The sequence below is a fragment of the Schistocerca nitens genome, chromosome 7 (assembly GCF_023898315.1).
Source record: "Schistocerca nitens isolate TAMUIC-IGC-003100 chromosome 7, iqSchNite1.1, whole genome shotgun sequence".
NCBI classification, from domain to species: domain Eukaryota; kingdom Metazoa; phylum Arthropoda; class Insecta; order Orthoptera; family Acrididae; genus Schistocerca; species Schistocerca nitens.
Genome location: NC_064620.1, coordinates 379,290,808 through 379,305,968, shown reverse-complemented (window position 1 = coordinate 379,305,968; position 15,161 = coordinate 379,290,808).

Genomic DNA, 15,161 nt, shown 5'->3' with positions numbered 1-15,161 from the left:
GTCACACAAGACTATTAGATGCACGTAGGTTCACGGTAAATATGAGCAAGAGAAGGAGATAATTCCAATTCCCAGACGTATTAAGTGTAAATTCTGCCTAGAATTCCGTCTGATCCTGGTGTCTTATTCGCTATTGAGTGGTTGTATTTTTTAGTACCAGTGATATTAATATTTCCATTTCTCTTTTTTGAGTTTGCGAGGAGGTCAAAATTGGTAAGGTAGTATTTTGGGTGAATACATTGTTAAATGCGAAATTTAAAATTTCTGATATCTAGTTGCTGCCTTCGGTACCGCTGACTAAGACGTATGGAAAATGTGGAAGGGCGATTCACATGTTTTCGTATCGTCTTACGTCTCGTTGCATGCCTTCATAGTCGCTATCGCAGATATTGCTGTGCCACGCCTTGTCAAGTAATACAAGCGAGATGCGTAGCGGATAGAGGAGGAACACGGCGCTCTGATTGGTTACGCACTATTAGGCCCGCCAGGTTAGTCGGCTAAGCCCGTGCCTATCACGCGCTGCTGATAATCCTTTGATAGCCGCCATATCCGCCAGGCCTGGCTCAACGCTAAGTCCACCCGCTATGAGTAGCAATGCTTCGCTACAATCCGACTGTTTTGAGAAGGAGACGTACTTGCCATTGGCTACCATATTTGCAGTCGCAAATACTTCGAAGCTGTACAAAAAAAATATCAAATATTGATAATAACTGTACTACTTTAACAATGCACTTCACTTTTCCATTTTATATACTTTTTTCGTGTTCTTTTTGATTTGTGTCTCAATCATAGGTACTGAGTGAAAAAAGGAGCTTGGATTTCAAAATATTTTTGCAGTGAAGATTCAAGTGACACTGCCCTGCGTTTGCAAGACAAGGTGTTTATACATTAGTTGTGACTTTTAATAGAGAAAAGGGTAACTAGAATTAAAGAAAAGTTTGATACATCATTGTGTGCAGTATATCTTTAAGTTTCATTTGCGTCTAATACAGTTAGTTCCAGTGGCGGATCTTGGGACAGTAAATTCAGGTGGTAGCCGGGAAGTACACTACTGCCATTACAATTGCTACACCACAAAGATGACGTGCTACAGACGCGAAATTTAACCGACAGGAAGAAGATGCTGTGATATGCAAATGATTAGCTTCTCAGAGCATTCACACAAGGTTGGCGACGGTGGCGACACCTACAACGTGCTGCCATGAGGAACGTTTCCAACCGATTTCTCATACACAAACAGCAGTTGACCAGCGTTGCCTAGTGAAACGTTGTTGTGATGCCTCGTGAAAGGAGGAGAAATGAGTACCATCACGTTTCCGACTTTGACAAAGGTAGGATTGTAGCCTATCGCGATTGCGGTGTATCATATCGCGACATTGCTGCTCGCGTTGGTCGAGAGCCAACGACTGTTAGCAGAATATGGAATCGGTGGGTTCAGGAGGGGAATACGGAACGCCCTGCTGGATCCCAACGGCTTCGTTTCTCTAGCAGTCGACATGACAGGCATCTAATGTGCATGGCTGTAACGGATCGTGCAGCCACTTCTCGATCCCCGAGTCAACAGATGGGGACGTTAGCAAGACAACAATCATCTGCACGAACAGGTCGACGAAGTTTGCAGCAGCATGGACTATCAGCTAGGTGACCATGGCTGCATTTACCCTTGACGCTGCATCATAGACAGGTGCGCCTGCGATGGTATACTCAACGACGAACCTGGGTGCACGAATGGCAAAAAGTCATTTTTTCGGATGAATTGAGGTTCTGTTTACAGCATCATGATGGTCGCATCCGTGTTTGGCGACATCGCGGTGAACGCACATTGGAAGCGTGTATTCGTCATCGCCATACTGCCGTATCACACGGCGTGATGGTATGTGGTGCCATTGGCTACACTTCTCGGTCACCTCTTGTTCGCATTGACGGCAGTTTGAACAGTGGACGCTACATTTCAGATGTGTTACGACCCGTGGCTCTACCCTTCATTCGATCCCTGCGAAACCCTACATTTCAGCAGGATAATGTATGACCGCATGTTGCAGGTCCTTTACGGGCCTTTCTGGATACAGAACATGTTCGACTGCTGTCCTGGCCAGCACATTTCCAGATCTCTCACGAATTGAGAACGTCTGGTCAATGGTGGTCGAGCAACTGTCTCGTCACAATACGCCAGTCACTACTCTTGATGAAGTGTGGTATCGTGTTGAAACTGCATGGGCAGCTACCGTCCAAGTTATGTTTGACTCAATGCCCAGGCGTATAAAGGCCGTCATTACGGCCAGAGGTGGTTGTTCTGGGTACTGATTTCTCAGGATCTATGCACCCAAACTGAGTGAAAATGTAATCACATGTCAGTTCTAGTATAATATAATTGTCCAATGAATACCCGTTGATTATCTGCATTCCTTCTTGGTGTACCAATTTTAGTGGTCAGTAGTTTATATTGTATAATAATAATAAAAATAATATTAATAATAATACTAATAAGTCCCGGGAAAAGAATAGACATCTGGTATGTTCTGCCAGTCGTAAAAGGCGACGAAAAGAACAAACCACTAATAGGGCTAAGCCCCCTTTAGTGTGATTAGTTGGTTCAGGACAGAACTAATGAAGCCTCGGACAAGCGCTGTCATGGTCGGGGACAACGCTTGAACTCTATGCCCGTCCACAATGGTAACGACACTGCTAGCCACATTAAAATGATTTAAATCCAAATAGAGGTGTTTTGCAGTATATGCTTCCTGCAACCACTCTAGAAGGAAAACAAAGACAGAGGATGAGGTGGTCAGATGGAGTTAACCGACACCTCATGTTCTGTTATTACCAAACAACAAACTTAGAAACGACACAACTGGATACAGATCACAAGTATACACAACATTTATTACTAGATACCCAGTATTAAAATTTTTAATAGAACAACGACTAGCTGATCAGATACGTGTAATAATAAAAAAATAACAGAATACCCCAGTCAGAAATAGAAAACATCAAGCAACAAGTACAACAAATACTGGAACAAAATAATGTGCAATCAGAAGAAGAAGAAAATAGAGTAATGGACTCAAACATCCCAGAGCAAACAAACAAAAAACAACACATATCAAATAAACAATCAGAGGAAAACGGAATCTTATGACAGCCACCAGAACAATCACAAACAGAACACAAAGTGACACACATGTTAGATACAGAAGAAAAATTTCAGCTGACATATATAGAATACAAATACACAAATACAGAAATTAGACCATTCTTGCATAGACCATCCATTAACCCACATTTCGAAACAACAATAACAACTATCAACACAATCATACACAACAAAATAAATGAAAATACAACTATAGAAGTGTTAGAAGTACTGGTTTATATAGGCGCACTCATTACACTAAATAAACACACTAGGCAGAGATCAGAACCAACCAACACACGAAGAAACCCAAAAAACCAGCATGGCAACACAGGCTACAGATCAGAATAGAAAAACTGAGAAAAGACATCGGACAGCTTACAGAATTTATAAGAAATGAAATGTCAGAAAAAAAAAACGAAAAAGGTTAGGTAAAATCTCACAACAAGAAGCGATAGAGCAATTAGATGAAAATAAGCAGAAAGTACAAGCATTGGCCAAACGAAATGTTACCAGAGAATAGAAAACACACACATTAAAATAAACAATCCACCAAACATAACAGACATGGTTCAAATGGCTCTGAGCACTATGGGACTTAACTTCTGAGGTCATCAGTCCCCTAGAACTTCGAACTACTTAAACCTAACTAACCTAAGGACATCACACACATCCATGCCCGAGGCAGGATTCGAACCTGCGACCGTAGCGGTCGCGTGGTTTCAGACTGTAGCGCCTAGAACCGCTCGGCCACCCTGGCCTGCTAACAGACATGGAACACTTCTGGAGCAAGATATGGTCAAACACAGTAGAACATAACAGACATGCACAGTGGATACAAGCAGAAACAGACACATACAAGATGATACCACAAATGTCTGAAGTGATAATTTTGCAACATGAAGTCACACGAGCAATAATTCTACGCACAATTGGAAAGCCCCTGGAAAAGATAAAATAGCAATTTTCTGGCTGAAGAAGTTCACCTCAACACATTCACATCTAACTAAATTATTTAACAGTTACATTGCAGACCCATACACAGTCCCTGATACACTTAGACAAGGAATAACTTATCTGAAACCTAAAGATCAAGCAGACACAGTAAACCCAGCAAAATATCGCCCCATAACATGCCTCCCAACAATATACAAAATATTAACTTCAGTCATTACACAGAAATTAATGACATATACAACACAGAACAAAATATAAATGAAGAACAAAAAGGCTGCAGCAATAGAGCACGAGGATGTAAAGAGCAACTGATAATAGATGCAGAGGTGAGATATCAAGCTAAAACTAAACAAAGGTCGCTACACCACGCATAAATTGATTACAGAAAAGCTTTTGATAGTGTACCCCACTCGTGGTTACTACAAATGTTGGAAGTATACAAAGTAGATCCTAAATTGATACAGTTCCTAAACATAGTAATGAAAAATTCGAAAACCACACTTAATATCCAAACAAATTCAAATAATATCACATCACAGCCAATACAGATTAAGTGTGGAATATACCAAGGAGACTCATTGAATCCTTTCTGTTTCTGCCTTGCTCTGAACCTACCATCCAACATGCTAAATAATACAAATTATGGATATAATATTACTGGAACATACCAACACAAAATCACCCATTTGTTATACATGGATGATCTATAACTACTGGCAGCAACAAATCAACAACTCAACCAATTACTAAAGATAACAGAAGTATACAGCAATGATATAAATATGGCTTTTGTAGCAGACAAATGTAAGAAAAATAGCATAGTCAAGGGAAAACACACTAAACAAGAAGATTACATATTGGATAACCACAGCGCCTGCATAGAAGCTATGGAAAAACAGATGCCTATAAATATCTAGGATACAGACAAAAATAGGTATAGACAACACAAATATTAAAGAAGAACTAAAAGAAAAATATAGACAAAGATTAACAAAAATATTGAAAACAAAGTTGACAGCAAGAAACAAGACAAAAGCTGTAAATACTTATGCTATACCAATATTGACTTACTCATTTGGAGTAGTGAAATGGAGTAACACAGACCTAGAAGCACTCAATACACTTACACGATCACAATGCCACAAATACAGAATACATCACATACATTCAGCTACAGAAAGATTCACATTAAGCAGAAAGGAAGGAGGAAGGGGATTTATCGACATTAGAAACCTACATTATGGACAAGTAGACAATTTAAGAAAATTCTTTATAGAACGAGCCGAAACTAGCAAAATACACAAAGCAATCACTCACATAAATACATCGGCTACACCATTGCAATTTCATAACTACTTTTACAACCCTTTAGGTCACATAACATCAACAGATACAAAGAAAGTAAATTGGAAAAAGAAAACACTACATGGCAAGCACCTGTATCATATAACACAGCCACACATCGATCAAAACGCGTCCAACACATGGTTAAGGAAAGGCAATATACACAGTGAGACAGAAGGATTCATGATTGCAATACAGGATCAAACAATAAATACCAGATATTACAGCAAGAATATTATTAAAGATCCCAAGACCAAAACAGATAAATGCAGACTTTGCAAACAACAAATAGAAACAGTAGATACCAGCATAAGCAGATGTACAATTATAGCAAATACAGAATACACCAGAAGACATGACAATATAGCAAAAATAATACATCAACAACTTGCCATACAACATAAACTAATAAAACAACACGTTCCCACATACAAGTATGCACCACAAAATGTACTGGAGAACGATGAATACAAATTATACTGGAACAGAACCATTATAACAGATAAAACAACACCACATAACAAAGTTGACACCATACTCACCAATAAAAAGAAGAAATTACCACAACTAATCGAAATATCCATACCCAATACAACAAATATTCGGAAGAAAACAGGAAACAGGAGAAAAAAATTGAAAAATACATCCAACTGGCTGAGGAAGTCAAGGACATGTGGCATCAGGATAAAGTTGACATTTTACCAATTATACTATCAACTACAGGAGTCATACCACGCAATATCCACCAGTACATCAACGCAATACAGCTACATCCAAACGTATATATACAACTACAGAAGTCTGTAATTATTGATACATGTTCAATTACCCAAAAGTTCCTAAATGCAATGTAACATATACCGTACAGTTAAAAGGAAGTCACGCTTGATCAAGGTCCGCGTCACTTTCCATTTTTAACCAGACATAACGTCTGAGAAACGAAAGAAACAATAATAATAGTAATAATAATAATGATGATGACAGTAACTTTCATTTGGAAATGAACTGGTAGAGTTTGAGCTTGTTACTTGTGAAACAAGTTGAGGTTTTAAATGAATTAAGTGACACTCCATGCTCTAGGGCAACGACTAGAGGAGAACGTTGTGATTTCAAAAATAGCCTCCTAGACGATTATTCCTCTTCTCGAATATTTCGATAACGCCGTCATACCATGCTCTACGGTTTCAAGTATTCCGGCAGTACTGGTTTTACAGTTAAGATACAAGCAAGAGCTGGCAAGCGATCCTGGGCCATACTCTTCCTCAATTACGTTTTTTACGCGTTTAAGACAAGAAAAACTCCTTTCACCTAAAGCAATTACTGCTGGAATTGTAGCAATTACACGAAATAGTTCGAAAGCTTCTATAAGTATTTTGCCCGTTTCATTCTCAATTATTGTTTTGGTAACGTCTCCCAAACTGATAGATTGAAACGTTTCTTCATGTTGAGAAGGTAGAACAGTCTATAGTTCTACCAGAAACTGTGAGAGATCCAACATCAGTTTGTAATAATGAATCTACCCTTTCTACAGAGAAATACAGACCATAACTGGCAAACTACGTAGTATGGCCTAATTTAAGGAAGAGAAGTATATCACAGTGTGAAAATCTCGTTTCCAGTTACTTTACAATATTATCCAACACCTGTTTCTACTCTGACATCAATGGACTGCAAAAGTATTCATCCATCATGTCACCACTATTCATGGAGGCTTCAGCCTGCGAATTAGTTGAGTGTTTGGTGGAATTTAAAAAGTCGATTGGTATATCTTCATTTCTTCAGTTTTTCATGAAATCCATGCAGTATGAGACAGGACTGTTGCAAAACTGTGCATCACTGGTTCTTCCCAAAGGATGTTGAAAAGCAGTTCAGTCTTTAGAAAAACAGAGAGAAGGAAACCAAAGTGAAAGTCTAGGAGGCTATTTTTGAAATCACAATGTTCTCCTCTAGTCTTTGCACAAGAGTATGGAGTGTCACTTATTTCATTTGAAACCTCAAATTTCCCCTTACGTTTTTCGTGAATGACAGTTAGTTTTCTGACGTTACAATTCCATCTCGTTTCACTGTTCGAATGAATTCGTTTACCAACAATAGTGCCGAGAATTTGAGTTTGGAAGACAGGCGGAAGAATACTCTGAAGCATAGAAAATAAATCCGTACAGGTTTTATACGAGAACAGCTCTGCTGCAAAATTAAATTTAAACTAAGTGCAAAACACCGAGTAAAAACAGCTTGGCGAAAATTTCACGGACCGTAACTCGCAGGCCATTTAATTCTCGTATAAGAACGAAAGCACCGTCCTAGGTTTCGGCCACCAGTTTGTTACCAGTTACTTCCTCATATTATAGCTCCGAAACACACAGTTCAGCACAAAGAATGAAGCAGAAGCAGCAGCAGCAGCAATATGTCGCCCCTAGAGTCCACTAGTATCACTTTGTGACTTGTCTGAAACGTCTGTTGCTTCGTCCACAGTGTAGGCATAATATGTGATTCTATTCGAACTTGAATGTATATATTCACACATATCCTCATTTAGACATTTAATTAGTTCGTTCTGTATGGTTTTTCTTTTTTCTTTTTTTAATTTCCCAGAAGTAGTTCATTTTACTCCAGTGTGCTTTTCTACTTAGCACAAGTTTAAAAATCGCTCTGAAATTTCCGGGATTCTAGGAATATTCTGTCTCATCATGACCTTTGCAAGCTAACTCCAGCCTACACAAAACACATGTGACGCCAATTAGAATTTTCATGTCTCTGTTAATTTTCACTTCATTGTTGTGTTTGATTTTCATCAGCTTGTGACGTTCATTAAGCTGCTCTGAAATACTAATCGCTTATTTAGATAGTTTTTAGTACGAAATAAAACTACGTAGATTATCTGTAGAAGAAGCATGCCGTGCTAAACCTCTACACCGATTCTTCAGACTTTCGAAGCCCTCAACGAACAAGACAGCTTTTCATTGTGCTTAAGAAAAAACATACGCAACTGAATAATTTTGCTTTTGTAAGGTTAACATATAACAAATTTTGCTGTTCATACCATAAACGTTTGGTGCATCTGTTTTGGTCTTTCTGAAGAAGGTGTAACGCCCATATTTGACGTCCTTTCTTCAAAATTTCGTGTCGTTCGGTTTCACATCAGCTCTAAAACGAAAGCTCCTGCAAGAGCACTGCACAAGGGAAAACTAACTTAAATGAAACCTAGAGACGCGGCACCATAGCCAGTGGCCTCCTTTGGCATGGAACGGCACAGCAACATGGCTGCGATAGCCTGCATCTCCTCTTCTGTTCCTAGTAGAGACGTCATGGTTACCATGACAACAGAGAATTTACAGGCGGCCTGGCATGTGTCTAACCTCCACGCCATATGCTTTGCACCTCCATATGCCATAGATTACGGTTGGCTTTTGCACTTTGACTTGCTCCCTGATGCTGGCAGTTTAGAAAAAATCACAGAAGCTAATGTGTTTCGCGAACGCTGACGACAGTGCGTAAGGATTTATTTTAAAAACAATTATTTCTGCTACTACTACTGCTACTGCTACTCTCACTTCTGCCTCAGAAAAGTGAGGAGGCCCGGCGTCCCTTAGCTCCTCTGATCATCTGCCACTGGTTAGTTCCCGACGTCCCCGCCAGTGACATTCGCGAATGAGTTATTCCAATAGTCGTCATGCTGTTGTATAACTGTACTGAGTGTGCACTTTGTTGTTATTGCCTTCATAAATCCAAGTCCGCTACTACATTTCACAGACGATTCTGGCCACCACCTCAATCGTAAACGCTGTTGTGTCCTCATAGGACGCCGGCTCGGCGTCGGCTAGCAGCCTCTGTCGCAGCAGTTGAGAAAGTTCGACAGTGTTACATTCGTGGTGTGGGTAAATCAACGAGAGGTGCAGCTTAGAACTGAATATACCTAGTGTCCTATTGTGGAAGGCATTATGGAAACGCCTGTCATTCAAATCCTAAAGATAGCAGCTGCTGGAAGCTTTAGAAACAACGGCAAGAAAAACGATCTGAGTCTTACGTACAAGTACGTTTAATAAAACTTAGACTGAAGATGATTCCTTAATAAAATTGTGTTCATTGACAAAGGTCAACTAGATATGCTATATTTACAGCCAGACAACCTGTAGAAAGAAACTGCAATTTGCGAAAGGTATGGTAGGTGCACTGATTTTATATATATATATATATATATATATATATATATATATATATATATATATATATATATATATATAACATAGGCTTATAACTCTGTTAGAAGGGAATAGAACTGGCAAGGTATGAATAGACTGGAATTGTCAAAAGGAATGCAACCGAGAATTAGGAATAAGTCAAAGTGGTATATGATGAACAGAGGGTTTCTGCAAGGAAACCTGCTGTGAGCGGAGCTTTGTAATATAGTCATGGACATTATCATAAGGAAAGTTCGTCAAGGGTCTTCAACATATAATATGAAAAACATAGCACATGCAGATGATGTGATGATTTGGGAACAAAATGAGAAGAAACTGGAAGAACAATTAAGATCTTGGCACAGAAGAAGCTGGCATGGAAATTTTCTTAACAATATACCTACTGTCCCACTGTGGAAGGTATTACGGAAACGCAGTGACGAAGGCACCTTCCATTCTAGCAAAACAGGGAATCGCGTAATGGACGGATAAAGGGTGACCAGAACCACGTCACGTAATCGAACATACACGGCGCTCGCCTAACGTAAATGCTTCTTTGTGCTGCGAGCTATAACAAGGTTCTTTCCTTTTTGCCGAGTCAATTGTAACTGGCATATCGTACCTGGACATGCTTTAACATTGTCTAAGGCCTCAGTTACAGCAGGATATGGACACAGAATTTATATACCAGCTAGATGTCGCACCACCACATTGTCATCCTGAAATTGTCACGTATCTCCTTAGGAAAGTGCCGACTTGGATTGCATGTGGTGGAACAACGTCCTATCCACCACGATCATCTAATTTAACTCCAATGGGTTACTGGGTATTGGGCTACATTAAAGGCAGAGTGTTCGTTCCTCCGCTTCCAGGAAATGCCAACGAGCTGTGACAATGGACAACACAAGCAATTGCCACAATACGTCAAGAATTACGTCATCGGATTTTGTAGGAAAATAATAAAAAAATGGGACAGTTCTCGTGTTACAGAAGGTAGGCACAGTCAACATTTGTAAATAAAACTGGAGCATATACTGCATTCAGTGCTGCGTCAAACATTTCTGTAAGTTATTTACCTTCCTCACAATTAAAGGTTACTTTTGTATAACTGATTTATAACCTCCATGTACTTGCCTAGCTAGCAGCGTACTTACGAGACTGCATTGGGGCAGTGACAGTTTATGCTGCTACGACTGTGAAGCAAGTGGACCAGAATTTCGCCACGTTTTATTTAGTCAGAACAAAGGGACGTGGCATAAGGCATTAGTAAATAATGTGTAGAAGCAATTACTAGTTTACAGGACCAACAAAATTTTCGATCATCACAGCCAAGACAAAACAAAATTATCCTTAAATACAGTGGGCAAGAGCTCGATACACTCCGATTGTCGACAGCTTCAGTGACCAACGGGTAAGGTCTTTACTCTTAGTCGTTTGACTATTGTGACATTCAGGAGGAAGGGAAAATGTTTAGAAAATTCGTTGTAGATTAATTCTTAGATTGTATCCCCGTTACTATAAAAAATATGTATCAAATACTGTAAACATTTTAACTGTAGCTTTACCAAAGAATGTTAAAAATTTAGTGGGCAGATAAAGGTAGCGAAACACTTAGTCGTAAATGAAACTTTGGGACTATTCGAAAGTAGTAATACAGGATTAATATTGGTTGACAAAAATGGTGAGGTTACTAAAAGATTCACTTTAAATTACTTTTGACCTGTTAAGGCAGTTGTAGTCTTATTCATCTACATGTACAGTGAGTGACCAGGGGCTCGTGGAACAGACAGCAACATGTTTTGTAACTTCATTTACAAGCAAGATGCAAGCAACAACTTTGGATTTCGTTTTAAACCGAACTTTTCACTTTCCTGCCACCTCTTCAGGTTGCGATGAGATAAATTCAGTAATATAGCACTTTGGTTAAGATAGAAATTTTTTTTTTTAATTGTAAACTATTCAAATCTTCCAAAAAACTTTTAGTAGCCGAATTAACTCTTAGTTGTTCCATTATTACAGGATCATACAAAACCGGTTTAAAGATGATTTAATCTCATCTTCGGATGCATACATCTACCAGCAAGTGTAATATGAATCAGAAGATATAGTAATGGTATAAATCAGACAATTAACCAGAAAGACAGGGAAACAAATACTCACTTAACTACTTTGCCATTGGTTCGTTAAAAGTACACTACCTCACAGTCTCACAACGTTCGGTTGGCTTTAGAATCGCCAGAACCGCCTAAATTGGGACGTTACAAGACGAAATATCGAAAGTTCCGATGGTTCTAGGCGCTACAGTCTGGAACCGCGCGACTGCTACGGTCGCAGGTTCGAATCCTGCCTCGGGCATGGATGTGTGTGATGTCCTTAGGTTAGTTAGGTTTAAGTAGTTCTAAGTTCTAGTGGACTGATGACCTCAGATGTTAAGTCCCATAGTACTCAGAGCCATTTTTAACCTTCTGGTGATTATACAAGTAGTTGCCCAAGAACAGCTTCTTTCCCTGTCTACGGAATCCTTTTCATGTATGTATCAAACATCAGAAATCACTCGTAGATTACATTTAAACTAAAGTGAGTGCTGAAGACGTTTCTTGATAACAAAAACACTCAGCCTTTCTTCATTTACTCCCGCCTAGAAATGGCTGTTTAATATTGCCATACCAAAAGCCAAGGGATCTTACTGCCTTTCGATATACGTCGCTGTCAGTTCTTCCATATGATTTGGTCGATGTGACCGGTTTCAAGTTGTGCATGACAGAGAATGTTTTAGAAAATCGTTTTCCTTTGCAACAAACAGAAAGATTTTCATTCTAAGCTATGCAAGTTCTAAATTTTCGCAACATTATTTGAAATTTAATACTTGCTTCTATAATGTAGGAAAGTATTTCACAGTTGTAACACCCGCATCCGACTCATTGTCATTACACTTAGCCGCTGACCATAAATTCTACGTCAGAATGACACCAGTTTAAGTATCATAATGTAGCGAAGACTGTTTGCCAGTGCTCTTTCTCACCGGAAAATATGCAATTCACTCATTGGGCTCCATAAGTACACTGTAACAGTAACATCTGTGTGTATGCAAAGCATACGGATTGTAGAATTTAGAGGTGCTCTCTCTTCCACTTCTGTATACAATATGCCAGACCTGAACGGGCCCTTTATCATTACAGGCCCTGGGCGGTGCAACATCATACTGACAACAGTAAGGTGCTTATACTGACAACCTCACTATTCGTTTTACTTGATTTTGTAATCATTTAAATAAAACAACATGATCTTCCAGTGGGAGACGTTTCGTCCCCATTTTCCTTCTGTGAAATTTGTCAGTAAGCTTTTTGCCTTCCAACCAGCGAAATGCGGGAGAGTACGGTCTGTAAACGATTCACAAACCAGGATTTAGTGCCGTTCAGACGATTTATTTAAACATTGGCGTCGCTGAAGGAATTTACTTTCATCTTGAATCGTCTTATGCAGCAACGTTCACAGATATCTCAAATAGGAGAAGCTCTTTATCCAGGTACGAAGGTTGTAAAACAAACTTCCCACAGTTTGTGTCAGGTTGATCTTTTCGTCTGATAGCACTGCATATGTATTTTTTGTAATAGGTATCACAAGTAGTGTTCCTATAGCTGTGGGATTCAATGGTGGAAAACGAGTTTAATACCAGTGAGTACGGAACTGCTAAATATTCAAAATGATTATCAACCCAAGTCTGAGTTCATGCACAAACTGAGACCTATTTATAATACTGAAGCTAGACTGTGTATCCTTGTCTTCATTGAGTGGGCATTGTCACACACGTACTCAATACAATGAATACTTCGAAGCTATAGTTAACGTTGCTCTCATAAACTATTATTTTTAATTCATCTGTTTCTTAAGCGTGGAATATGTGTTGGAGATACAGCCTTAGAGAAAAAAAACTGACCGCCGTGTCGTTCACGTTAGGTGGACAATAAAGTCGTGCTCCCCTTTGAATTCTTTGTTCGGTCATATGCTCGATCTGGCAACATTGTAGACTGCTACACTTCCCAGAGGAACTCTTGACTGCAGTCTGAGTACATCACTCTTGTGTACGACCGTAGTCTTGAGGTAAAACGCGAGACTAGCTAATAGGACGTCTGGTAACCAAAAGCACACGTCGACAAAATTTTTATCGCCCCTTTCCTCTCGTGCTGAAGCTATAATTCAAGCGAATCTACAATATATCTCAATATTTTTCGCTTTCTGTCACATTGGCAATAACAGTTTGGTTCAACAATATTTTAGCGAGAGATTTATTGGCTGACCATCTGTCTCTGAACACTTCATACGTCTGAGTTCTTTGGGACCCTACTCCTCACTCTCGACGGTGTAACAGCTTTAATGTTGTTAAGTGGTGAGCCATAAAATCTGTCTACGATTTGTGTTTCACACTTGATAGTAATGGAGGCACAAAACCGTTTTTATTTGATGAGTATTTTATTACACTAGTATGCAATACATCAATGTGGCACAGAATTAATTTTATTGTTTCTGATCCAGTGCACTATAATTAAAGCATCACATCCTGTTCTTTTTCCTTTCACAGGAGATTCTTCATAATTTTTTTTTAGTCATGGATTCATATGTGTTAGTCAAGGCACAGAGAGTAAATGCAATGTAATGTGTTTGGTTTCTTTCTTTGATTCCCTATGGTAAATGGATGTGAAACATTGTGTCAATACCTTTCAGAACCCGCTCTATAGCTACTAAGGCAAATTGCTTGTTTTGAGATCCATACATTAAATAATGGAGAAGTGAACGCTGTTCAAAAGTGATATTTAAAATATTCAGTTAGATTTAAGGCGACAAAATTGCCCATATAAGCTACGCAGAGAAAAAGTAAGTTGCTAGAGCCGCTGTTAGCAAATGTCTGCAGAGAGTGCATAATTGCTGCTGTGGAAATTTAGCACAGAGGCCCTGCAGTAACCAAGAGTTTCCTTTCCTTCATAATTATCACCCTGGCATGTGAGTCTTAAGCGAAGAACAATACTGAATTTCGTATCACTGACGATCGATTCGAATTTATTCAGAGACCCTTGTATTGTGAAGCAGCTTGGCAGTCAGAAAACCGAGACTATGGTCATTAACACAACTTACTGTGTCGAGCTACCAAGAGGATTTGATCTGTAAAGGTTTTCTCCTGATTTAGTTACAGAATTTTTTCTGGAAATTCGCAGCCCCATAAAATAAATCAGAAAAAAAGGTCGCACACGCATGGCTAGAACTGACGACTCCTTGAACTGTTGCGACACGAAATATGGGCGGTACCACAGGGCTACGGACACACTGCTGCCAGCACGCCACTCTCATCATCATGGTGTTGGTCGCTCAGCCTCATAATGCATCGTGAAAGATAATAAAAGTTGTCACTTATGTGAAGAATAACATTTCTTTAGCAAAAAAATTGAAATTTCTGTCTCAGTGTCTCAGATTACATGAGGATTATACTGAACGAGTCATTCAAATGGAAAGGGAATATCAAGTAAATTTAGCGAGTTAATTCAGTACCATACGTG